The 23,762-nt window shown below is 41.4% G+C and overlaps 1 long non-coding RNA gene across 2 annotated transcripts; it reads right to left on the bottom strand.

Moving 5' to 3' along the window:
• Positions 1-2,058: 2,058 nt before the first annotated feature.
• Positions 2,059-23,508, bottom strand: LOC119406086 (uncharacterized). Of its 2 annotated transcripts, XR_005186519.2 has the most exons (6): positions 23,135-23,508; positions 22,987-23,072; positions 18,272-18,436; positions 15,768-15,865; positions 4,235-4,355; positions 2,059-2,154 (listed from the first exon to the last, which is right to left on the bottom strand). It is a non-coding gene; the product is annotated as an uncharacterized LOC119406086 (long non-coding RNA). The 2 variants fall into 2 exon arrangements; XR_005186520.2 differs by lacking the exon at positions 22,987-23,072.
• Between the last annotated feature and the right edge of the window lie 254 nt (positions 23,509-23,762).

The raw sequence follows: 23,762 nt of genomic DNA, 5'->3' as shown, positions 1-23,762 counted from the left end.
AGGAGAAATCTCACCAGGCACTACCTTGGAGGTAAACAATGGCTGCTAATGGCAATTAGAGACAGAAGAAGTCGGCTTTTAGCTAACACTTACACTTCTACTTCTACTAACGTTTCCTACTGGAACATGCCAATGGCTGCTAATGGGGAATGAGAGACAGAAGAATTCGGCTTTTAGTTAACGCGCACGCTGCGAATTTTTTATTGTTCAACAACGCACAGGAGAAATCTCCCACCGGCACCACCTTGGAGGTCAAAGCGTAAGACTTGTTACTCACTACTACGATCACGACGACTACGAGGGACGAACGGGTGCCGCCTTAAGGAGCTTCGCCCCTAAAAAGGTAGCGGCCGTGCAATGCCGCTCGCGTGCTCGGGCTGGCTCGGGAACGTCATGCGCCAGTGACCATGTATGCGCATGACGTGTTCATGCGTATGTGTCAAGTGATGAGGGCAGGGAAGGGATTTGGCTTGCGAAGGCTACACGGGGCGAGTGGCAAGGGTTTGAAACTCGCCTCCTCGCATCATGGTTTCGCGCCGCTACAAATTATTGTTTCTCTCAGCTCGTAATGAACCGATTTGAAAAATTCTTCTTCATTCGGCACAACACAACTTCTAGCTTCTAACTAAAGTTTGCAATGCGGCCTGATGAGGGGCCCTTTAACAACGACGGCGAAGATGGGTTGGAGAAGGCACACTTCGAATTTTGTACACTGTTAAAAATTTTGCCCCTTGTTTACGTAAAAAGCTGAAGGTAAAAAGTTGCCGATCACTTTTCCGATTCTGAAATAGGGCGATTACCGTAAACGGAGTCTCCCTAGAAATGTTGTACGTATTGTCTCCTAGAAACATTGTACGTAATGCCTTCTTAGGAATGTTGTACGTATTGTCATTGTCTCCTACAAACATTGTACGTAATGTCTTCTTAGGAATGTTGTACGTATTGTCATTGTCTCCTAGAAACATTGTACGTAATCTCTTCTTAGGAATGTTGTACGTATTGTCATTGTCTCCTACAAACATTGTACGTAATGTCTTCTTAGGAATGTTGTACATAATGTCTCCTTGAAAGTGTTGCATGTAATGACTTGGAAATTTCGCACTAATGAGGAATACGAAATGTGCCAAATAGCACACTTTGTTGCTTTAATGTGACTAAAGTGCACAACTTGACACCACACTGTACTTAAAAAGTTGTAATAATGGGCGCTGTGTGGTGAAGAAAGTTTCGGTGCTTTACATGCACCTACCGCAATGGTTATCAACTGATGCAAGTGGCAGCTGCTACTTTGCTGCGAAGAAGTTGTTAGAGAGAGGAAAAACGCATTATGCAGTGATGGCGACGAAAACTTCCACTGGATGTTTAACACAACAGTCACAAAGAGATGCATGCACATATTGCCCCTGTTGAAACAAATGCCAGGCTACAAGAGTGCTACTTCAGTGAAAATTGAAGTGTTCTGGCACCACATACAAATTAATCGTACATAGTTTGGCTGTTTGAAGTCTATGGTCTGACAACAGCTCGCCTGGTCGGGATGAAACTTTGGTGAAAACATTGTTGGACGCCAATCACAAAAAGTCTGGCAATCCCCAAGAACAGATATTGCTGTTCAACTTGAACAAGAAATTTGGCAGAGCAAATATAATGGCACTTGTAGCCTGATATATGTTTCAACAGGGGCAACATGTACATGCATGTCTTTTCTCATGACTTGCATTTAACATCCAGTGGAAATTTTTGTCATTATTACTGCTTAACCTGTGTATGCTCTCTCTAACAACTTCTTTGCTGCAAAGTAGAAGCTGCCACTGGCATCAGTCAATAATCACTGCGGTGGCTGCATGTAAAGCACCACAACCTTCTTCACCACAGAACACTCATTATTACAACTTTTTAAGTACAGTGTGGGGTCAACTTGTGTGCATTGGTGACTGCAAAGCAACAAATGCACTATTTGGCACATATATTTCTCAGCAAATGCAGAATTCAGTGTTTCCCACAAAGTGTGGGACAGCACATAGCTGTGGCAAGAAGCATGCATACATACTGCTTCTTGCCAAGTAAACAGTGAACATCCAGCTGCTCTGAACGCATAAAGATGGGGTTTATTCTGCGAAACTGTACGAGTATACTGTTCGCACTCTGGCTCATCTGAAAAGAGAAGAAACAAAATATATGAGGACACTTGAACCAAATGAAAGAAGGCAATCTGTGCCGAAACTGAATTTTGCATCTACCTTGCAAAAACAAACGAGCCACACAGCAGCAGGTTTTGAATTTTGATGCATCCACAGCCCGCCCAATCTCATAAAAAAAGAAAAGGGCATGTGTATCCTAAACCCCTGCATGATTGACTAAAAAAAAAATATTGTTCACAGTAAAAATCCAAATGACTTCTGTGCAGACGACATTAAAGACATGAGGGGAGACGTTAAGTTCAATTGAAATGCTAGATTACCATCTTGAGATTAGACATGTGTAACTGTTCAAGCAAAGGGGGATCTTGAAAGCAAGAAAACAAAGCAAAAGTGAAAATCAGATTTTGCGCACCAGCTGTCGGACACGTGCAATGGCTGTGAACAGATTCGAACTGAGGCCGGCTGAGAAGGAGTGTCGTTTTTGTCAAAAATGCCAAATTAAAAGAGCTAAAGAGGAGATAAAACCCGTTCTGTGACATTTAGCCTTTCTGCATAAAACGAGGCACATGCAACATGAAATAAGTAAATCAAAATATACGCAATGAGCCACTCCAAAGGTGCACTTGTGAAACAAAGTTTCAGTTACTGCTCCCACATCACGCCAAGTAGTTTCAGGTGGACAGTGTTGCAAATCGTCCTTGCCTGTGGTGTTTTCACAAGTTAACTCGAAATGTAAAATGAGTGAGTGTCATAGGCGACATCAACAGCCCAAGGCATTCGCTCAAAGGCAGGCACATCGAGGCTGCCCAACTTTCTCTCACAGCTTAATGTGTTACACATTATTAAACACTTTCCAATTGGAGTTCATAAGTAACGCACATCCCTGCTCGTCGGGATCCAGAAACTCAACACCTGACAATGGAATCAAGGTCGCAGATGCTCCTGTTTATCGTAATGGGGACGTAGGTTTGCTCTCCACTTGCTTATTCCTTGCATTGTTGCAGTATGCAACAAAGCTAGCTACACAACCTCTCAGGAGCATCTTGCATTCTGTGGCACTGACGTTGACATTCTGTCCTGCTTCCAAGCAACAGTTTGTCTCGTTCACAGTAACTTGTATCAAACTGAGCACTCGATCAAAACGACCGCTAACAAAATAAACTACACCTCCTGCTTGTTCTCGCTCTCGACTTATTTCTGTTCCTGGCGACCCCGAGCTCGGATGCTTAGCAATGCAGCAAACGTGGAAAAGCACCTAGCAATTAACCGAGAATGAGGCAGCCTCTTACATTGCGGAAAGTATGCTGTTGCAGTAATGAGAGAAATTAATGAAGAGCGATTTGGTCAACTTAAGCAGTTTTCTTTGCTAATACTGTCTGCCCTCCTGTATATTGTCTGGTTACATAGCCACAGCAAATAGCACCATGTATGTGCTTTCCTCCTGATGTCAATATGACAACCTGCAGTTTGCTGACATACACAGAGTCATTCATGAAAGAGGGTATGCGAGAGTGTGGCCAACGCACAGTGACAGCTGACTAGAATGCACAGTTTGCTGCATGAGAAAGCACGTCCGCTCAAGCTGTCGGCTACTGGGGGTCAAAATAACCAGGCATGGCCAAGAGGCGAACGCATGCCAGACCACCGCCTATAGCTGGTAGAAGAGCCTCTAGCTAACATAGGGCTCTTATGTTCCGTTTCACAAAGCAAAGCATCCCCTCATATTATGAGCAATAGACGGGGCGGCACTGGTGCCCCTTGTTTAGACAAAGAGATACGAGGAAGCATGCAAGCGAAAAAGAATTAAGAATAAGGAATGTAAATTCGACAACACAAGTCTGCAAATATTGTTAGTATATCTGAAAATTGTTTTCACTTATCATAAAGGTTGTCTTGTTCTGTGTAAAAACAAGTGCTTCAACATTCCTTCAATAAAAATGTTTATGATGGATCTCCTCAGACTGACCATTCAGGCTTGTTAACCTACATATTCAGCACAATCTTATTGAATATCAGGCCCTACACACGCAACCAAAATATAGCAGGGATTACAAGCTCATCAGCAAGTAACACCAGCAAAAAAGTTAACTTACATCTTCGGTGATTCAGCACAATCGTTGTATCAGTTTCAATATTTTGCTGTCTGCAGCTGTCCTTGACTTGCGTCCATTTCCACATTTGCTGCCTCTCATCGGGTTGATATTGAACATCTCCCTGGAAGGCACAAAATGTGTCGTCTGGATATTCTGTTTGTTCCATAATACAGTTATGAAGTCATTATCACATTTGTTCCTGCTTTCGAAAGATCTCAAGGATGTTTTATTTATAAGGAACTTTTCAATCCTCTTAAGCTGCGATTAATACAGAGCCAATTGCCATGTGGCTTCAATGTTTTTTGGTTGACCCACAAGAATTCTTGAATAAAGTAAAGTAAACAATATGAATATTACGTCAAGGAATTCACCATGCAATTTTAAAATACAACAGTTCACTTGTGTGTACCTTTTACCTAGCTCTCATGTCTGTAGCTTTTCCAACATTTACCCTTTGCAGTTGTCGTCGCTGCCATCAGCATGCACAGTGTGGTAACATATAAACATGAAAATTCAAAGTTAGCACAAAGTTTATTTCACATCAGGATTAGTAAATGCAGTCACGAAAGATATTTTTCTCTTTTTCAGTAATCTCGCAATTTTAATACTATTCAATGAATTGCCCTTGATATAACAGTACTGAACACTGTTCATTTCCAGGCATTGAATCTATCCATGTCATGCCTTTGTCTTACATGAACATAATATTTCTATGTCCCTTGTCTTGCTCTAAACAATTACATGTTACATTAATGTGCAACATAATCTGTTCATTCATGCCTCTGCACAGACATATACGATGTTCACATATGTACAAACATCTAACTGCCATGCGGGCATAAGTCAGAATGCACTTTACATTCTGTGGTACCTTTGAAGTACTTCTGAAACCGAATGACTCATTAAGATGTGACTGAAAAACAAAAAGGAAAGCACAGAACAAATGTCCAACTAAAACGAGAAATGTAGTGCCATGCTAACCCTAGCTATGGAATATAAAATGAACGCCTAAATGCTGTAATTACGCAGTAACTTCTAGGAATAATGTTTTTGCAGTATGCTAATGAAGACAATGGTGCTTAATGAATGCAAGCCCTGGTTTCCCTGACATCTTAAAAAAGCACACAAAATCATTTGTCAAATCTGAAGCACTACTTATGTGAGGCCCTTCAAAATAAAATTGATACCTCAGAGCAGAGAAAACTGAAGATGATCTCTCTTGCATTCACCTTTGACACTCATTTGTCACCAAGCCAACACTCCTTCATCTTGCATATGCACAAAAGATCACACAGTGCATAGAGGCCCTTGGCAATAAGATCTGATGATACGGAGTATTTTTGTTTCACTGAATCTTATCACTAATGTTAACTTTTCAATTAATGTAGTTCATAATTACACAAAAGATCACACAGTGCATAGAGGCCCTTGGCAATAAGATCTGATGATACGGAGTATTTTTGTTTCACTGAATCTTATCACTAATGTTAACTTTTCAATTAATGTAGTTCATAATTACAACATAATCACACAGTGCATAGAGGCCCTTGGCAATAAGATCTGATGATACGGAGTATTTTTGTTTCACTGAATCTTATCACTAATGTTAACTTTTCAATTAATGTAGTTCATAATTACACAAAAGATCACACAGTGCATAGAGGCCCTTGGCAATAAGATCTGATGATACGGAGTATTTTTGTTTCACTGAATCTTATCACTAATGTTAACTTTTCAATTAATGTAGTTCATAATTACACACAGTGCATAGAGGCCCTTGGCAATAAGATCTGATGATACGGAGTATTTTTGTTTCACTGAATCTTATCACTAATGTTAACTTTTCAATTAATGTAGTTCATAATTACAACTAAAGTGAGGCTTTACTTGGCCACCTACAAAGCAAAGGACTCTCCAGAAAATTAACCTTTAACCCTTTGACACGCTATGTACACAATTGTGTGCACCACTTATTTTTGCCATTGGTAACGACTAGGGCTACTAGAGAGCAAGATACCTTGGAAGTAAGCAGCGCGAAAAGCAAGACAACGCACACAGGGAGGAATTACAAGAAGCGCTGATCAAGATACGTTGAACAAGATACGTTGAGCTTTGGATCAAATGAACCTGCTGCATAATATATTTGTGTTCATTTAACTTCATTTTGCAGTGTACTGTTGTATATTATCAGTTTGCTGAAGGCACTACACTGTTCAACGAGTCGTTCGAAGTGCTCCTTCCTGCGAGCCATGCCAAAAGTATAATTTTTCTTCACTCCAAATGAACATACACAAAAACAAATTTGCACTATATTTTTGGCGTAAGATTTCATTCTATTAATGTAAGAACGTAGCATGAATGACTTTACAATAGATAATTATTACAATTGAATTATAATTACTATAACACACATAAATTAATGCATTATGACATTATTTTTGTTGCAATAGAATATCGAGTGCCTTGAAATGATGTATCAATTTGACGCATTTACAGACAGTTTTTCATTGGTGGCGTCTGAAAGGTTTAGAGAACATGGAAATATTTCACCCTGTTTCTGTACAACACAACAATACGAATAGAACCAATGCAGTGATAAAGTTGGCTAATGAACAAAAGTTATTTGCAGTCAAAATGTTATGAACAGCACATATTTAAGACTTGGCAACTACTGAAGCTTGCAATTATGCACTACCAAGAACAAAAATCCACAGAAGTTCACATGCCCTTTGCTTTAGACACTGTGCTTCACAGAAGGAGGGAGCTTGCATTATGTATAGTTCAGTAGAAAAGTTTTTGAAGTGCTTTATAAAGAATAGAACTGCACGCTGAAGAGAAGTTAGTTGGACGGCTTAATGGGAAAAAAACACTTTAACTTGTTTCATTTCGTTCTGAGCATCCTACTTCACCAAGGAAGGTGTGAAAAATATGATAAAAAAAAGCAAGCGAAAAAGGCATCTCAATGACAGACAGTGACACAAGAAATCAGATTCTATTGAGACATTTTTTGCCCATCTTTGAGTGCCTGTTCCTCACGAAAGTGAGGTCGGCTGCAGCCATTAGCAAGACATAGCTTCAGGTATACTTTTTCCCATTTCTCTTTACTAATGCAGCTGGTCGATTCCACGAAAGATCAAAAAAGGGTGTATATTTGATGTTTCCGATTTTCCTGATAATTTTGTATGTTGTGCACATATGACTGCACAGCACGAAATCGCAGTTCGTTTTCAAATAAAAAATTTTTTCAACACAGGAAAATTCGACAAGTGTCGCTGGTTGACGACGACCATTATACGAAGAGTGCGTTTTCGTAAATTTGCAATCATGCTGGCAGCCACTGAAGCTACATATTACAAATATCTTTCTTTTTGGCGGAAGTAGAAGTAAAGAGGAAATAGCTCTTATCATTTCATGGAAATCTGAGCAAATTATGTATTTTTAAAAATTCACGAAAAACGCGTTTTTGAAAATCAGTCGAATTTGGGACGCTATGGCTAATTCTCTGAACATCTTAGCTTGTTCATATTTGCCGTATGAATAGGCCTTTATGAGAATAATGAACCTCTGCATTTGTATTTCTCTAATAATTTTCAAAGTAGTAAATATTTACGCTCTAAACACCAAAAAGAGAAAAGTGCTCATCAATTCGAAAATCTATAATAAAAAAAACCCAATCTCAATTTTGTTCAAAGTCCCCCAAAATGTTCTCAAAGGACTGCAGAATGATATTATGAAAAAACATGATGCATCATTTTTATTAGGACAAAAGCAGAAAATGTCAAACATAGCATTTCCAGAGCGTGGTGGCTACTGCGTAAAGGACATCTCTAGTAACAAGAAAATACAGTAACATGTCTTTTTTCTTTTCTGACCTTCGCTAAACAACAGTAATGATCTATGGTCGGAAATTGGGAACTGTTTTGTAATGAAAAGGACCGTTCCAATTAAATGCATTCGCGTGGTTTGCGACTTCACGCCAGTGTTAGACATCCCTCAGTCCACAGTAGGCACTTTCAGTTGTAGCCTCCTTTTCTTTCATCTATATCAGTTGAATTATTCATATCTTGAGTGCTAAAGAACGCATTCCCTCCATGCGTCTCTTATGATGATGTGCTGTGCCAGAATTGAGAGATTGGTATAAAAGCCAAGGTCTCTTCATTAATGGAAATGAATTTCTGGAGAGCGGTCGCCAAGAGGTGTGGTTTTTGTTGGCCCAAATGTGTACGTTGTCAAACCTTATGTGATCAATGCGCAGTTTAAAAAGAATCGATTACGTGAAGATTGGTGGCAGCAGTTCTGGCCACGGATAAAACACGTTTTGTTTGCATTGCATCTGCTTTGTTTTGCATCTCCTTCTTTCTCTTGAAGCAGAGCTGGCAGATCTGGTTTCCCTCTTGCATTGAGCGCGCATCCTGCTTCATGACCCTGCGCAAAAGAGAGCCTCGATCCGATATATAACGAAAATTCCGCTGCAGCGGAATTTTCTTTTTGTGCACCATGAGGCAGTCCGTACAAAATCTCGGTCATGGCTATAACGCTTGCCCATAGCCACCTTCAGAGCGTAGGACAGGATTGCACCAAATTGAAGCCCAATTTGGATGCTTAACTTCTATCTCAGGTTGTGTTTGGCTGACTGGCACAGCCGTGCTCGTTGCTGTCGTCTGTTCAGGCGGGCGTCTATCGCGCCGCCCTCTGCACCTGTCCGCCTAATGCATGCTACTCCGTTTACACGAAGGCGTGTAGCGCGGGCCATTCGATCCGCCACACGATCCGCACGGTGCGGATCCAGAGACCGGGCGGGAGAGCGACGAGTGGTGAAAAATGTATCGTGTAACCAACGCAATCGACACCCCAGCTTTTTCTCGTGCAGAGCGACAAAGCCTGGCAAACAATGTGTGGCTGTTGTGCTTAGGTTGCACTGCGGTACTCGCCGTTCACCACTGCCGCCATTTGCGATTTCTCACATTCTTACAATGCATGATCGACTCAGCTACACAAATGTCGCGTTTAGCTTCGTTGCTTTTATATAAGCGCATTTACTCAAACAAAAATATCCAAAGGGATGAAAATGTCCGTGCTGCCCGTCGACGAGGAATATAAGTGGTGTCGCAAATACATTTAATTGGAACGATCTTTTTTTCTTTACAAAACAGTTCCCAATTTCCGACCATAGATCATTACTGTTGTTTAGCGAAGCTCAGAGAAGAAAAAAGACGTGTTACTGTATTTTCTTGTTACTAGAGATGTCCTTTACGCAGTAGCCACCACGCTCTGGAAACACAATGTTTGACATTTTCTGCTTTTGTTCTAATAAAAATGATGCAACATGTTTTTTCATAATATCATTCTGCAGTCCTTTGAGAACATTTTGGGGGACTTTGAACAAAATTGAGAATGGGGTTTTTTTTATTATAGATTTTCGAATTGAGGAGCACTTTTCTCTTTTTGGTGTTTCGAGCATGAAAATTTACTACTTTGAAAATTATTAGAGAAATACAAATACAGAGGTTCATTATTCACATAAAGGCCTATTCATACTGCAAATATGAACAAGCTAAGATGTTCAGAGAATTAGCCATAGCGTCCCAAATTTGACTGATTTTCAAAAACGCAGCGTTTTTCGTGAATTTTTAAAAATACATAATTTGCTCAGAATTCCATGAAATGATAAGAGCTATTTCCTCTTTACTTCTACTTCCGCCAAAAAGAAATATATTTGTAAATTATAGCTTCAGTGGCTGCCAGCATGATTGCGAATTTACGAAAACGCACTCTTCGTAAAATGGTCGTCCTCAACCGGCGACACTTGTCGAATTTTCCTGTGTTGAAAAAATTACTTGAAAACGAACTGCCATTTCGTGCTGTGCAGTCATATGTGCACAACATATAAATTATCAGGAAAATCGGAAACATCAAATATACACCCTTTTTGGATCTTTCGTGGAATCGACCAGCTATTGATATCATATATCCTTAGAAAAAATTGAAATGCACTATCAGCAACGTTGCTGTGTTCACGAGCTCATCAGAAGAGAAGCTGGTGTCATCCAAAGATGACAAGAAAGCGACAGGAATGGTTCAAGTGATCACAGGAGCAACTTGTAAGCAGCACAAAGCATGTAACTGGAAGTCTGAGATTTCCATTGTAGAGGCTGTAACGAAGCATAAAAGCCTTGGCTCTTTATTTGAGCCCAAGGTATAAATGGTGAGTGTCCTTCAGATGATATTTTTTTTTGGGTACATGTCACATCACGCTGATCCAACCGGCCACATTCTCTGTGACCCAGAACAGCAGGGTGAAGTGTGCCCAACTGCACGACTGTTTGCAAAGAGCTGTGAAGGTGCAAGCTATGCTGTAGGCAAGTTGCAACATTGTGTGTTTGAACAATATCACAAGCACTTGGGTGATTCCACGAGAGATCGAACATGCCTGTCCGGTCGCAATTTTTGTTTTGCCTGGGTTTTTAATATGTTATGTGGGCACATTCAAAGTGCACGGAACTGAAAATTTTATTTCGAAGAAACGCTCCCAGCGCGCCAAAAAAATATTTGAAGGTGGCGGCGCGGGCCTCCTGTTTTTGCTCACTGCAATGTTTTCGGATTTCACGGCCGAATTTAGCGCGAACTATAAATGATGTGTCGAAAATTTTTTTGCTAGTTTTAATACGCATTACTGTGAATTACATCCATGCTTTTTTTATACCGTCCCCAAAAAGAAGAAAATGTAAAAAAATGGCAAACACGGCCGAAATAAAAAACGCGTCCTAAGTTAAAGGCGCCTTGGCGCCTTTGCCACTACAAACAGAAACTCGAAAACAATGTCAACTATAGAAAAGTGCCTTTGCAACATTTGTACGGAAGATCATTTTCCTACGGGCAGCGCAAAAAAAGAAAAAAATAGTTAAAGAGGCGAGTTTTTTCAAAAAAGTACATTTTCAAAAAAATAAAATAAAAAAAACTCCGGTCTCAATTTTGACGACAATTTTTTATCGAAGAGCGCTTATGTCAGTGAACACACGGTTTTAATATCATATGTCCTCATTTGCTTGTTTACGAGATATAACTGGTCAAAATGACCCCTGCTGTGTGTGCTCACTTCAGTGCGACTGATGGTTGTTATTAGCTTGCATTGTGCGTAAATCGCAGTTTTAATTATTCTGCTGCAGCAAAACCGTGCTCTGGTGACTTTTCGTCAAGAAAAATGTGTTCTCAGATTTTATTTGGTTCTAGCGTGTGCAAAAGTGGGCTGCTACCGCCCTCTAAAGGGTGATTCCACGAGAGATCGAACATGCCTGTCCGGTCGAAATTTTTGTTTTGCTTGGGTTTTTTATATGTTATGTGGGCACATTCAAAGTGCACGGAACCGAAAATTTTATTTCCGAGAAACGCTCCCAGCGCGCCAAAAAAATATTTGAAGGTGGCGGCGCGGGCCTCCTCTTTTTGCTCACTGCAATGTTTTCGGATTTCACGGCCGAATTTAACGCGAACTATAAATGATGTGTCGAAAATTTTTTTGCTAGTTTTAATACGCATTACTGTGAATTACATCCATGCTTTCTTATGCCGTCCTCAAAAATAAAAAAATGTGAAAAAAAGGCAAATCCGGTCCAAATCAACAACGTTTGCTAAGTTTGATGCGCCTTGGCGCCTATCCTATTTCACACAGAAACTTCAAAACAGTGTCAGGTATTTCAAGGAGCCTTTGCAAAATTTATGCGGAAGATCGTTTTCCTACAGGCAGCGCAAAGTAAGAAGAAAATAGTTAAAGAAGCGAGCTTTTTTTTTTCAAAAAAGTACGTTTTCAAAAAATAAGAAAAAACTCGGGCCTCAATTTTGACGTCATTTTTTTTGTCGAAGAGCGCTTATGTTAGTGAACACACCATGTTAATATGTATGTCCTCATTTGCTTTGTTCACGACATTTAACGGGCCAAAATACCCTTGCGGCGTGTGCTCACTTCAGTGCGATTGATAGTTGTCATCAGCTTTTATTGCACGTAAACCTAGTTTTAATTATTTTCCTGCAGTAAAACTTTGCTCTTGTGTCTTGTCGTCAAGAAAAATGTATTCTCAAACTTTAATTGTGTCTGGTGTGTGCGGGGGTGGGCTGCTGCCGCTCTCTAAAGGCCTAACGCGTACGCAGTTTGCAGCTTACAACCTCAACTTACCCCGCCAGTATTCGCTAATCAGAAGCACGCGAGACAGCGCGAACACATGGTTTAGGTCACTTTGTCAAAACTCTCCTTGCACACAGAATAAAGCATCTGTATGCAGCGAAGGCCAACTTAATCAGTAACTAAACGCCACAATCAGCAGGCGCGCTGTTATGCAATTGTTTTCTCACTGCCTGCTTGCTTCCCTTCCATTACGTGCATTGTACGCTCTAACCATCTTCCCCATTCGACGCACATTGTGCCTAAACAACATTTGTAAAAAGTTAGCTCAATGATTTTCGAGCCGTTTATTTCACTTGCCGCTATCACATGTTTTCGGCGTCGCAGATAACGTCTTCCTGTATCATCTCGACCTTTACCTCAGCGTTTCAACAGCCAGAAAACGTGCGGTGCGGCATGATTAAGCCATAGTGGCCGAAGCTGCCCAATTGATGATGTTTTGTTGCCACTTACTAAGTGCTTTCCCACTGTCGAGGACAGCAGAGGTCATTGGTGCGCATGCGACGGACATTACCCTTAGTTTTGACAATGAGTGTGGCCTACAAATTAATTAGTACAGCCCAAAGCGGTTAGACACCCTTAGTCATAAAATGTTAAACCGTGAGCAGTTCTGGAAAGGCATTCATGACAGCTGCGCAGATGTGAGATAATTTGTGCGGCGCCGTTCAGTATAAACGTTTCGACTTGCTCTAGGTCTAGCCGTTCACTACACGCGATGCGCGCGGCCCAAGACTACGTCCGATTGTTCTGTGCCGATTATTTACGCGTTCACAAAAAGAAGATTGCTGAGGAAAACGTTTTCGTTGCGCATTTTTTTTTCTTTGCTCTTTTTGTTGTTGCCTACCTCCAGAAGCTACTGTCATAGCCTGAGGATCTTCGCGACACCTGCGAAGTCTGCTTGCATTGTTTTACGCTCCTCAAGGAAAACCTGTCTACATCTAACCGCGATGAGGTAGACCAGGCATTCCTTCAGGAAGAAGAAGCGATTGATATCTTGAACAGGCGCGCCCATCTTTACTTTGATGATTGTAGGCGAGGTTGTAGGCTGCAAACTGTTTACACGTTAGCCATTTAAAGGGCGGCAGCAGCCCACTTTTGCACACTCTAGACACAAATAAAATCTGAGAACACCTTTTTCTTGACGAAGAGCCACCAGAGCAAGGTTTTGCTGCAGCAGAATAATTAAAACTGCGATGTACGCACAATGCAAGCTAATAACAACCATCAGTCGCACTGAAGTGAGCACACACAGCAGGGGTCATTTTGACCAGTTATATCTCGTAAACAAAGCAAATGAGGACATATGATATTAAAACCGTGTGTTCACTGACATAAGCGCTCTTCGATAAAAAATTGTCGTCAAAATTGAGACCGGAGTTTTTTTTATTTTATTTTTTGAAAATGTACTTTTTTGAAAAAACTCGCTTCTTTAACTATTTTTTTCTTTTTTTGCGCTGCCCGTAGGAAAATGATCTTCCGTACAAATGTTGCAAAGGCACTTTTCTATAGTTGACATTGTTTTCAAGTTTCTGTTTGAAGTAGCAAAGGCGCCAAGGCGCTTCTAACTTAGGACCCTTTTTTGATTTCGGCCGTGTTTGCCATTTTTTCATATTTTCTTTTTTTTTAGGACGGCATAAAGAAAGCATGGATGTAATTCACAGTAATGCGTATTAAAAGCAGCAAAAAAATTTTCGACACATCATTTATAGTTCGCGCTAAATTCGGCCGTGAAATCCGAAAACATTGCAGTGAGCAAAAACAGGAGGCCCGCGCCGCCACCTTCAAATATTTTTTTGGCGCGCTGGGAGCGTTTCTTGGAAATAAAATTTTCAGTTCCGTGCACTTTGAATGTGCCCACATAACATATAAAAAACCCAGGCAAAACAAAAATTGCGACCGGACAGGCATGTTCGATCTCTCGTGGAATCACCCACCTTGCTATTACATACTCTTTCCTGTCTTGGTGTTCCTCACTATAGTGCCATAAGTTTCTCAGTTGGATGAGTAAAATAGCGCACACTTAGACAGGGACAGAGTAAGCAACATGACACAAGCGCTAACAACAATTGTTTATTTGAAATAGCAGAGGAAGTCTTATGTAAAGAAACAGGTGAAGTGAGTGCCCATGTCACGCAGGCATGACTGCAAGCCATCTGAAATCGGTACAAAGGAATACAAGTTCCTTTTTGGGCAAACTAATATAAGGCATTCTAACACATCGTGTGCCTAACCAGTGAGTCATTTCGGCTTCAATCATCTCATGGACTAACTTTTTACTTTTGACAATCACATGAACTTTATCGAATTCCTGCTGACATCCACATGTCGCACTGCATAGCTAGAAGACCGTCCTTGTGCTTTTCTTGATTGCCACGGTGCTCTCTGAAATTATCATTAAGGTAGAATATTTCACTTGAAAAGGATCATTACACTGCAGCAGTTTTAGTATTTCTAGCAAGGAGCTAGAAATAGATTTTTGCCATGCTGCTTTCTCAGATATAATAACACGCAGAGGGCATTCACTTCTGTGCTTTTGCGCTAAAGAACAGGTCGCTTACTGGAAGCTGGTTATCCGAGAATCAACAGGTAGCAGTGGTCGAAATGTTACTTCACGAATTATCTGCCCGCACCATCGAGTGCATTGTTGTGTAGCGCTTTACATGCATGATATTGTGCATAATCTCAAGAAGATTGCTGGTCGCGTTGATGTATCTGTTGTGTTTAGTGCCCCTCAAAAACCTTTCAGCCTTTGCAATAGTAGTGTTCCTAGGAAGGAGCTACTAGCGACATGCTCAAAGAAACATAGATGTACGTTTGTTAGATGCATTGATCATGCTGCGTATCGGATCCCACTGCATTATGGAAAGTTCTACATTAGCCAGTCCGCTAGATGCCTTAACGATCGTTTGAGAGAACACCGTTGCAATGTACAAAAGCACAAAAACGGTCACCTAGCTATGCAACTGTAGCACGTGTGAATGTCAGCCTGAATTTGATGAAGTTGACGTGATTGTGAACAGTAAAGAAATGCAGTCCGTGAGATAATAGAAGCCAAAATGATTGAGAAGTTAGGCACACAGTGTGTTAGCATGCCTTTGTTAGCTTGCCCGTAAAGGAGCTACCGATCCTTTGTGCCGATTTCAGATCGTTTGCAGTCATGCCTGTGTAACATGCGCACTCACCTCACACATTTCTGTACACAAGTCTTTCTCTGCTATTTCAATATTCATCTGTTGATAGCGCTTGTGTCGTGCTGCTTACTCTGTCTAAGTGTGCGCTATTTTACTCGCATTACGTACCAACAAGCCCAAGCTACTCTTCTCGAACTGCCCATTTGTAGAGAAGGAAACCAATGCCTACCACTTAATATGGGCTTGTCCAGACCAGAGAAAGAATGCTCCCATCTTTCACAGCAAGCTGTCCACTGCTTCAGTTCCTTGAACAGTCAGTCGTCTATGCTGGGTACATGCATTACAGATGCCACAAAACATTCCATAACCTGCACACAATAGAGGCCTTACAGTACACAAGTAGTACATATAAAACATGATGGCTTAACACAGGTACCTGTTGATACACCAAAACTGTCCATGAATGATGAGCTTAGGATGCATTAAGAGCAAATATTAGTGGAGTAATAGATTTTTGCAGACAATTTTAATTATGCGTTACATGTCAAGCTTTCCCACACTGGCGTACTAAAATAGTATGAAGAATACAGTTTGCCCAATAAGCAACTTGCACAGAAAACTCCATCAGCACTATCATCACAATATTAAATAGATCAGTGTATGCTCTATGTACACAATGTATGGTAACGAGCCACCCTTATTGTACGACATCATGAATGTGAAGATTTCAAGATAGCTGAAGACTTAGTAGAAGTGTAAGAGCACCAGAGGTTACAGCAAAGATTGAGCACTGTGTTGGCTTTTCTGTCTCCTCTGCTGCTCTTGCATGGTTTTAAATCTTGGGTATGTTTTGCCAACAAGCCCAGTTTTGAACTCTTCAAAAAAAAAACCTTGTTGCACTAAAGTCAATTCATATGCAGGGCTCGTGCTGTGCCCTACAAGTGTCTGTTCAATTCAATGAGCCCTTAATTCACTATGTTTCTTTTGTCCTTTGATAGCTATAGGGTCTCGTCCCGGTAGACTTGATGGCTTCAGGTAGCATGCAAGGGTTCATTGGCCAGCTGCCAGCTCGTAAAGAGTTCTACAAGACGCCAGGATGGCCAAAAGTAGCACTAGCATGTACTGTTGGGATTACACACTGAGGTGCTCAATGGGATGGATGGGACAATGACCACTGTTGCAGCTCCATTGGAGCATCAGACGCACTATCCAAAGGTTACAGATTCGGTCCCTGGCAGGAGCAAGTGTCTCTTTTGTTGACTTTAATTCCTTTCAATTTATGTAAAAATTACCACACTACAGTTAAAAACTAAAGTAATCTCCCCTATGCCTTTCTTGGCTTCATTGTCTGTCTGCATTAGTAGGTTGTGTCTAACAAGAAAAAGTAGCCCTTGATCCAGTGCCCTTGTTTCGTCTGTTCAATTTCGCAGTGCTTGGCACGCCACAAAATCAGTGTAACCACACTGTCCAGAATTCTGTGATCAGAAAACATGTAAACATATCAGAAATGACATTCTTCAATTTATAACTGCATAAACTAAAGCAGCACTGTCATCCCTTTCCCTGATTGATACATCTTGGTTTTTTATACTGCAAATGAGACCCCACTTCTGGCTTCATGCTTCTTTAGCAAAGTACAAAGGAAAGCGAAAACTACGGTACCACAAGATCAAGTAATGTTCTTGATACACCATCACATCCCAAGCCACTTGTGATGAGAAGTTTTTGCAATGATGCTACTCCACTATTAAATTGGTATTAGAGAGAACATGTTTAGTTCATCAAACAAATATATGTAATGGCAGGACTAATAATCGACATGTTTCTTCCCAGGCAAACACAGCAACAAGCAGAGCATACGCTACCTTAATAAGCTTAGTTGAACTGACACACACGTCTGTCAATTACAATTTATATAGACATGCTGTACTACTTCCAATTAAGCTTGCAGTTATATGCACACTTACTGTTACTACCAGCACATAATATGATTCAGTCAAATGCATTGCCTTCTTGTAAGTTTTCTGCAGAACTAAATCAATGTTCTCAAACATATGGCCCGTATATCTCTAGCCAGCGGCCCAGCCTGCATATGGTTGTCCTTGTCCGATATTTCCTTTCATTTATTTAATATATACGCTCCTGAGCAACTCTGGCGAGACTGATCTAAGCATTTTTTCGTAAGGCACCCCATGTGGTTACAATACACTTAAACATAACGGTGAAATGAAAACTCGATACTTCACTATCGGCGTATTGATTTCGGTCCTTCTATAGACTATTTTACTGATGGTTTTTGGTGCCCAACAAACAGTGCTACAGTACAACGCGTGCGCATGAAAACGGTTGGGTTGGTGCATTCGACGTTATGTGACCTTGTTAATTCACGTCGCTATATAAAAAATAAAAAAAACTGATTTAACAGCATTTGTGGCCGTGCCCATGTGTCTTATGTAAAACCGTCCATGTATCAGTGTCGATATGTTTCTCAAAACCTGACATCAAATCTCCTTTAGAAATGACAAATATAGTTAAACACGCTATCGGAAAGTAGATGAAGAAAACGAGAACGAGGCTGCACTTGCTTGCGAGCGGCTCGGTGAACTGTTTTTCGCTCCGAGCTGTACATCTGCATTCATTTTACATTCTGTAAATAAACGCGTTCAATCGTCACAATTGTGGTGCAGGTGCAGGGTATACTTTTGTGAAAAGCCATACGTCCAGCGACCTCACCTCCGTCGGCCACGCCGGCTTTCCAGGTGGTAGAGATGAAAGGCGAGGCCGGTGAGATGATGACCAAGGCCGACGCGTGGTAGGCAGATCAAGCTGCGCACAGGCGGGTCACTCCGATGTTCGGCCGGTAGGCGTGCCGCTCGGAAGTTGGGTTCGTGGGCCATTCTGTAAATAAACGCGTTCCATCGTCAACAATATGGTATATGGGAAAGGCCGTCTTTGAAATGGCAATGTTAGTTGACAATTTTTTTCATGCCCCTCCCCCTCCCCATCTTTTCCCCTCTCAGTTTTTCACTGTCCCCGCCCTTGCGGGAGACTAAAAAATTTCGCGACTGCGGCCCTGCGGCTGAAGCGAGTTCGAGACCCCTGAAATAAGTGCTACGCGCCCCAATCTGTATTAATAGTAGTATGTTTTATCTTGTTTACTATTTTCAGTGTATATTACCAAGTTTGTTCATATAACTGTCTCAAAAACCCCTATGTTATGCCCAAATGGGCCTTTAGGGTATATGAATAAAAAAATGAAAAAAAAAACCTTGCGCAGCCAGGTTGAAATTTTCACCATAGAAGAATTATGCTATTGGTCATGGATTGATCAAGCGCAGCACAGTAGGGTGATTCCACGAGAGATCGAACATGCCTGTCCGGTCGCAATTTTTGTTTTGCCTGGGTTTTTTATATGTTATGTGGGCACGTTCAAAGTGCACGGAACCGAAAATTTTATTTCCAACAAACGCTCCCAGTGCACCAAAAAATTATTTGAAGGTGGCGGCTCGGGCCTCTTGCTTTTGCTCACTGTGATGTTTTCGGATTTCACGGCCGAATTTAGCGCGAACTATAAATGATGTGTCGAAAATTTTTTTGCTGGTTTTAATACGCATTACTGTGAATTACATCCATGCTTTTTTATGCTGTCCTCAAAAAGAAGAAAATGTGAAAAAATGGCAAACACGGCCGAAATCAAAAAAGGGTGCTAAGTTTGAGGCGCCTTGGCGCCTCTGCAATTACAAACAGAAACTTTAAAACAATGTCAAATATAGAAAAGAGCATTTGCAACATTTATACGGAAAATAATTTTCCTACAGGCAGCGCAAAAAAAGAAAAAATAGTTAAAAGAGCGAGTTTTTTCAAAAAAGTACATTTTCAAAAAATAAGATAAAAAAACTCCGGTCTCAATTTTGATGAGAATTTTTTATCGAAGAGCGCTTACGTCAGTGAACACACGGTTTTAATATCATATGTCCTCATTTGCTTTGTTTACGAGATATATCTGGCCAAAATGACCCTTGCTGTGTGTGCTCACTTCAGTGCGACTGATGGTTGTTATTAGCTTGCATTGTGCGTAAATCTCAGTTTTAATTATTCTGCTGCAGCAAAACCTTGCTGTGGTTGGTTTTCGTCAAGAAAAATGTTTTCTCAGATTTTATTTGTGTCTAGCGTGTGCAAAAGTGGGCTGCTGCCGCCCTCTAAATGGTTAACGTGTAAACAGTTTGCAGCCTACAACCTCGCCTAGAATCATCAGAGGAAAGATGGGCGCGCCTGTTCAAGATATCAATCGCTTCTTCCTGAGGAAATGCCTGGTCTACCTCATCGCGGTTAGATGTAGACAGGTTTTCCTTGAGGAGCGTAAAGCAATGCAAGCAGACTTCGCAGGTGTCGCAAAGATCCTCAGCCTATGACAGTAGCTTCTGGAGGTAGGCAACAACAAAAAGAGCAAAGAAAGAAAATTTGCGCAACGAAAATTTTCCTCAGCAATCTTCTTTTTGTGAACGCGTAAATAATCGGCCCAGAATAATAGGACCTAGCCATGGGCCGCGGGCATCGCGTGTAGTGAACAGCTAGACCTAGAGCAAGTCGAAGTGTTTATACTGAACGGCGCCGCACAAATTATCTCACATCTGCGCAGCTGTCATGAATGCGTTTCCAGAACTGCTCACGGTTTAACATTTTATGACTAAGGGTGTCTAAGCGCTTTGGGCTGTAATAATTAATTTGTAGGGCACACTCATTGTCAAAACTAAGGGTAATGTCCGTCTGGCGCCACCAATGACCTCTGCTGTCCTCGACGTGGGAAAGCACTTAAGTAAAGTAGCAACAAAACATCATCAATTGGGCAGCTTCGGCCACTCATGGCTTAATCATGCCGCACCGCACGTTTTGGCTGTTGAAACGCTGAGGTAAAGGTCGAGATGATAGAGGAAGACGTTATCTGCGACGCCGAAAACATGTGATAGCGGGAAGTCAAATAAACGGCTCGGAAATGATTGAGCTAACTTTTTACAAAAGTTGTTTAGGCACAGTGTGCGTCGAATGGGGAAGATGGTTAGAGCGTACAATGCACGTAATGGAAGGGAAGCAAGCAGGCAGTGAGAAAACAACTGCAATACAGCGCGCCTGCTGATTGTGGCATTTAGTTACAGATTAAGTTGGCCCTCGCTGCATAGAGATGCTTTATTCTGTGTGCAAGGAGAGTTTTGACAAAGTGACCTAAACCATGTGTTCGCGGTGTCTCGCGTTCTTCTGATTAGCGAATACAGGCTGGGTAAGTTGAGGTTATAAGCTGCAAACTGCTTACGCGTTAGGCCTTTAGAGAGCGGCAGCAGCCCACCCCCGCATACGCTAGACACAATTAAAGTTTGAGAATACATTTTTCTTGACGACAAGACACCAGAGCAAAGTTTTACTGCAGGAAAATAATTAGAACTAGATTTACGTGCGATGTAAGCTGATGACAACTATCAATCGCACTGAAGTGAGCGCACACAGCAAGAGTAATTTTGGCCCGTTAAATCTCATGAACAAGGAAAATGAGGACGTACATATTAACATGGTGTTTTCACTGACATAAGCGCTCTTCGATAAAAAATGTCGTCAAAATTAAGGCCTGAGTTCTTTTATTTTTGAAAATGTACTTTTTTGAAAAAAACTCGCTTCTTTAACTATTTTCTTCTTATTTTGCGCTGCCTTTCGGAAAACAATCTGCCGCATAAATGTTGCAAAGGCTCCTTCAAATACTTGACACTTTTGTGAAGTTTCTGTGTGAAATAGGAAAGGCGCCAAGGTGCATCAAACTTAGCAAACTTTGTTGATTTGGACCGGGTTTGCCACTTTTTTTCACATTTTTTTTCCTTTTGAGGACGGCATAAAAAAGCATGGACACAGTAATGCATATTAAACCAAGAAAAAAATTTTCGACACATTATTATAGTTCGCGTTAATTCGGCCGTGAAATCCGAAAACATTGCAGTGAACAAAAACAGGAGGTCCGCGCCGCGACCTTCAAATATTTTTTTGGCACGCTGGGAGCGTTTCATGGAAATAAAATTTTCAGTTCCGTGCACTTTGAATGTGCCCACATAACATATAAAAAACCCAGGCAAAACAAAAATATCGACCGGACAGGCACGTTCGATCTCTCGTGGAATCACCCTTTAGAAGGCGGCAGCAGCCCACTTTCGCACACGCTAGAAGCAAATAAAATCTGAGAACACATTTTTTTTGACGAAAAGCCACCAGAGCAAGATTTTGCTGCAGTAGAATAATTAAAACAGATTTACGCACAATGCAAGCTGATAAGAACCATCAGTCGCACTGAAGAGAGCATACACTGCAAGGGTCATTTTGGCCAGTTATATCTCGTAAACAAAGCAAATGAGGACATATGATATTAAAACCGAGTGTTCACTGACATAAGCGCTCTTCGATAAAAAATTGTCGGCAAGATTGAGACCAGAGTTTTTTTTATCTTATTTTTTGAAAATGTACTTTTTTGAAAAAACTCGCTCTTTTAACTATTTTTTTCTTTTTTTGCGCTGCCTGTAGGAAAATTATTTTCCGTATAAATGTTGCAAATGCTCTTTTCTATATTTTACATTGTTTTAAAGTTTCTGTTTGTAATAGCAGAGGCGCCAAGGCGCCTCACACTTAGGACCCTTTTTTGATTTCGGCAGTGTTTGCCATTTTTTCACATTTTCTTCTTTTTGAGGACAGCATAAAAAAGCATGGATGTAATTCACAGTAATGCGTATTAAAACCAGCAAAAAAAATTTTGGACACATCATTTATAGTTCGCGCTAAATTCGGCCGTGAAATCCGAAAACATCACAGTGAGCAAAAGCAAGAGGCCCGAGCCGCCACCTTCAAATATTTTTTTGGCGCGCTGGGAGCGTTTCATGGAAATAAAATTTTCGGTTCCGTGCACTTTGAATGTGCCCACATAACATATTAAAAACCCAGGCAAAACAAAAATTGCGACCGGACAGGCATGTTCGATCTCTCGTGGAATCACCCAGTAGATGGTGACGCAACCAGCGATACATACGCTTCTGAGCAGCTTGACAAGCGTTTTGTGTCTATCTGCGTCCCCGTCTACTGCATTGTAGTTGATTTGCACGTTAGTTCATTATTACCGATGCATTTTATTCACAGAAAATGTACGAGGCGACCAGTGCGTTCAAAAGCAGGCGAAGTTTTATGGCGGCAGGCGATTCAACAATCGGTTCAAGCGATGACCTCGCGATATTAACATTTGGGGTTTTACGTGCCAAAACCACGATATGATTATGAGACACGCCGTAGCGGAGGGGCTCCGGAAATTTTGGGGATCTGGTTTTCTTTAACGCGCACTGACATCGCACAGCACCAGGCTTAAAATGACACAAATAGAGCAACTACTAGAAGTGTATAACAAAACATCACAGAAAAGCAGATACTACCTGTAGCAGAATCCATACTTGCCTATCAGACAACTTTTCTCGTACATCATCACTGCTGTGTAAACACGCCACCCGGGCTGCCTTACCTGCATAAATGTCATCACACAGTAAGATCACATAGTTACGCAATTTGGCGAGTTGAACTCACCTAGGCATCCGCTGAGGCGCACGCTTGTGCTTTACAGTCGCCGTCGTCGTCAGACAAGGCACTGGGCGGTGGACTGTCTGAGTAGATGCACTCGATTGAACCACGCAATAACCGTGAGTAATCAAGAAACGTGGAAAGCACGCCGATCACGCAGCGCTGAGCGCGCAGACAAAGCGACGAGCCCGTTGAGGCTACGACGACACACCACAGAACACCAACACAAAATCTTGACACACCTTTGGCCGCCCATTCCATCCCACACGCGATACACTTCCAGTCGACGACTGACAACGATGATTGGCACACATAATATCAATAAACACCGCAAATATACAAGCGCGGAATGAACTTATCACGGCACCACCTTCGATTCCCCACGCCGGTACATTTTTTTTTATCGCGCTGAACGTGGTCCCGCACGCGTGGTTTTGGTTTGAAGGGATTGGCTCTCGCGCGGCGGGTGATTTGAATTTAGTTGCGTTATATCTCTAATTATCAACTCACAGCAATGATGACCCCGCGTGATATCAACAAACATTATAAGTATACAAGCACGTAGCAATTTTGTTGTGGTAGGATCTGTTTTGTCGAAAATTGTTTTTTTTTTTTTTTGTGGTCCCGCACGCAC

This window comes from Rhipicephalus sanguineus, chromosome 9, assembly GCF_013339695.2.
Source record: "Rhipicephalus sanguineus isolate Rsan-2018 chromosome 9, BIME_Rsan_1.4, whole genome shotgun sequence".
In the NCBI taxonomy this organism is placed as follows: Eukaryota; Metazoa; Arthropoda; class Arachnida; order Ixodida; family Ixodidae; genus Rhipicephalus; species Rhipicephalus sanguineus.
Note: the sequence above shows the minus strand (reverse complement) of the source record. Positions and strands in the feature narration are given on the sequence as shown.